Here is a 4,228-nt window from a genome sequence, read left to right as displayed (position 1 = left end):
CATCGCTGAGTGTCTGTGCTGTTATTGATGCCTCATTAAATTCATTATCCGTCCAGATGTTGCAGAATACATTAACAGTTCATCTGTGATCTTTGTCTCTTCATTTGACAATGATCCTATTCTACTGTTTTATTAAGCTGTAGGGTGATGCATTAGCCAAACATCTCTTTGTTTCGGGCTATCCCACAATAAATGTGACAATCTATATTTGATACTGTGAAATCACTTTTGTTCAGCGGTGTAATGCTGATCCTGTGTTTTACCTCATGTGCAAAACTACTGCTAGTAATCCAAACAGTATGTGAAGGAGGCCAACTAATGTTGTTTAAGTAACAGCCCATGGTTGAGCTGCCACTCTGAAGGGGAAAAATATCTAAGGCCCTGTTTACACCAGGACGCTTGCAGGTACAAACAACAAAATATTTTATGGGAAGTGCCTTTCGTTTAGACGGTGACGGTGTTTTTGGGTCTTAAAAACACAAAAATCTGAAATCCGCTCCGCCGTAGCGTGTCCGTCTACACTGCCAAGACACAAAACTCTTCTCAGATCTGCTCACGTCATGTACGCGTTTATGTCACATACATGCTCCAGTACAGGGAAATAAACAAACGTGGGATTATTTCCATGCGTCGGACCTTCAAGCTGCTCTGGCAGCTCTAATAAACTTACAGGAGTCTTTCCACCAAATGTACAGGATATGTACAGATAGTATTAGTGAACAGAGGGCCAGACGGCTTTGGACGAGACCTGGGAGATCTTAGCCTGGCTAATGACAGACTAATCACAAATGAGATCTGGTCTGGAAACTAGCCATTCATTTCTCCGTAGAGGAGGCGTGGTTTACGATCCTCCAGAGCCGTTTATTGAGCGCTATGAATGTCTATCAAAAGCATCTGTACGTAGCTCTTAGCCAATCAGATCAGTTATACCAGATGACATATGTAGAGCGACAGAAATGAATGTTTAGATAGCCAGACTAGCCAATCTCTACTTTGAGACTAAAATGCTCAATTCTACTTCTGCAACGCAGTGTTGGTGTGTGTGTGTGTTTGTCTGTGAGAGTGTTGCTTGCTGCTTTGCTTCTCCAGTTCTCGCTTTCTGCTAGATTATTTATTTTTACGCCTTATTTCCCCCTCATGTCATTCAGCCACACACATCCACTGATTTTATGGTCAATAGACGAGCTGCTGGGTGTCTCTGGGCGGCTCCGCTGTCCACCGGCTCGTAGCGAGATCACCGGCGTTACAGCAGTGATCGGTAGCGGCTAGTTGGTAGATTAGACTTTGGCCAAATCCTGTCGGAAGCAAGGCTAAAACATCCTTTTTGGTGGTGAAACAGGAGTTTAAAGTCAAACGTTGTTCTTCTTTTAAAATCAACTTTCACTCAATCAACTTTCGCTTCCATCTGTCGAGTAGTACGCGTCACCGTCTTGCCGTCCCTCCCCGCTCTGTGATTGGATCAGGGCTAAGAAACAGCTTTAGTTTCCAGACTGTGTGGAGCTTCGAAATTAAATTTGAGCATGCAAGGCAGTATGGGTATACCCAGGCTAGGGAGATCTAGTGGATGGTGGATAAGTTTGTTGAAGGAGTAGCTGATGAAAATGCGTGGCGTGCACACAGATTTCCTCCCGAAAACTACATAAAATATAAACTATATATATTTTTTTTATTCTGAAATTGGACCATTCTTTTGCTACTTTAAGTTTATATGTTGTTTTATTTTTTACACTGTGTTATTGATGCTTTTATTCAAGTAAAATATCTAGATACTTCTTCCACCACCACCAAGTGTTTATTACATATTAATGGTGAATGGAATATTGCTGTCTATGACTAGATTTTTTAATTTTCTTTAGAGACATAGTCATTGGACAACCTGACAGAGAGTGAGTAAAATGGTACCAGTCTTGTTACTTCCTGTTATCTAAATATTAATCTGTGACAGTGTTTCAGCAGCAGCAGTAGTCAGTGAACTGACTGAATAATGTCAGTTACACAGCATCCAAAGTGTCTGGCTTTTTAACAACATTTTTTTGGGGTTTGGTCATGTGGTTTGAATTTCACAGCTCTTGTCATTGTCAGCTTCCAGATGTAGTTTATCTTCTCCAGTCCTGTTGGATTTCTAGCGGCTTACACATGAGAAAAGGAAACTTGTGATTGACAGCTGAGTGAGGAAACAGAGTAACAGAGCATCTTGTAGTGTTCATTTTCACTGCATTAAAATTCAGAGTGGTGTCCCAACGGCAGAGGAAATTAAAAGGAGTGAAATGTATTTGTTCTGTCAGTAAGACATGCCATTCTCTGCCTACAGAAAAACTAGAGGAATATCGCAGTATTTCAGTCTGGGTCTTATGCTCGTATTGTTGCCATTCTGACTAATGGGTCATACTGACACCAAGTGGCAATGCAGTCGTGCCTTAAACCTGAGTACTTTCAAATTACCAGCAGGGGGCGACTTCACTATGAAAATAAAAAATTCTCAATTTATTAGTTTAGTAAACATTTTCCTAATATGTTTCAGGTCTCAATCACTGCAGTTTTAAGTCTTTTTTAAAACAGCATGATGATGATAATTTTATAAACTATGGTCCCATTCATGTAAAATAGACGATAAAGCAGAGTATACTTTGGGACGGGGCTACCTGTTGATTGAGAAGTTGCTACCACAGTGCCCTGTGTGTTTTATTTTTTAATGTTCACTGAAACATTTTAGTATAAAGTGTTTTGTTCAGTCTTCAGTTGGACTAAAAGACACTAAGAAATCAGCTGTTCTCCCTGAATGGGGTCATCCCTATGTTCCCTGGGACCTATGGTCCCCAGATTTTTGGGAAAAACGGGGAACATAGGACCTTTTTTCTAAAAAAGGGTCCTATGATCCCTTGTAGCAATACATACCAGGGAGCATAGGACCCTTTTCCAGAAAAAGGGTCCTATGTTCCCCACTGTTGCGGGGTTAGGGTTAGGGTTAGCTCGAGACCTGCAGGTTTGGCACCCCTGACCTAATCTTTCCTCATCTAGGCCTATTTGCATATGCGCGTCAAACAGCCCGTAGGCATACATAGGCCTATTTGCCATGTAATTTGGCAGTAATGGTGGAAAAAGTAACAGACTGGGGAACATAGAACCTTTTTTGGGAAAAGCGGGGAAAAGGGTTCTATGTTCCCCAGTCTCATACAAAGAGGGGAACATAGGACCCGGGGAACATAGACACGCTCCCTTTTGAACAAGGCAAGCTAACTAGCTAGCATTAGGGTTAGCTACCTTCCAGCTGCCAATGTGTTCTGAAAACCACAATAATACAAACCAAAACTGTTCTGAAGGAAAGAAAACCTTTTTCTTTTTTTTTCTTTTGAAACTTGAAAAATGACTGGAACTATGCAGATGCTGTGACTTTATCTGTTTAGCAATCCTCTTTTGGTTTCAGGAAGAATGTGTCCGTAGACTGACATTTCTCTTTATGAGGCTGGCGTTTGTTGTGAGTCTCGCATGTAGTGTGTACCTTCAAGTCATATTCTCCTACATGCCTCCATGTTGAAAAAAAAAACATGGCAAATGTTAGATAAGTGTTTTTCGAGTCGCCCTCCATCACATTTGTTGTAGCTGCATCTCCTTTTCTTTGACATACTTTCCATTATACTCCGGCTAGTCCATCCCGCTAACTCGTGCCTTTGTTTTGAACCAGTGGGGCGTAGTGTGGGCAACGAGGATGATCAGGTGACTGCTTGGCGAGCCCTTGCCTCCACATATGTGCTGATTGATTGACATCCGGCACAGGACATGAGGATAGCCTTCTGTTGCTTTCTACATAGCCACTGGATAAAAGCCAGGTTTTAAAAAGGCGACTGTCCTGCACTTTGGCAAGCTAAAGCCAATCGATTTGTGGGACACGGAGACCAGTGATAAAGTGCTGTGCAGTCCCAAACATAGCGGGACACCATAGTCACCCTAGGCAGACTCTATACCACTGCCTGCCTTACACTATAGAAAGCCTATTGACAATTTGGGACTGTGTAACCCCTCTGCAGGCGAGCTGTTCCAACAAGTGGGCCTCTAAAACCAGGTCATTTTTTGCCCACATTTTTCCTCTACCCACACTCAGTGTTTCCAGATTGGGCGATTTCCCACATAATTGGGCTGGTCTAAGTTATATTGTGTGGACAAAAATGGGCTTTGTGCAGGTGGACAGAATTTGGGCTGGTTTTCAAGAGTTGGGCAGGTTATTAAAAAG

The sequence above is a fragment of the Centropristis striata genome, chromosome 17 (assembly GCF_030273125.1).
Source record: "Centropristis striata isolate RG_2023a ecotype Rhode Island chromosome 17, C.striata_1.0, whole genome shotgun sequence".
NCBI classification, from domain to species: Eukaryota; Metazoa; Chordata; class Actinopteri; order Perciformes; family Serranidae; genus Centropristis; species Centropristis striata.
Note: the sequence above shows the minus strand (reverse complement) of the source record.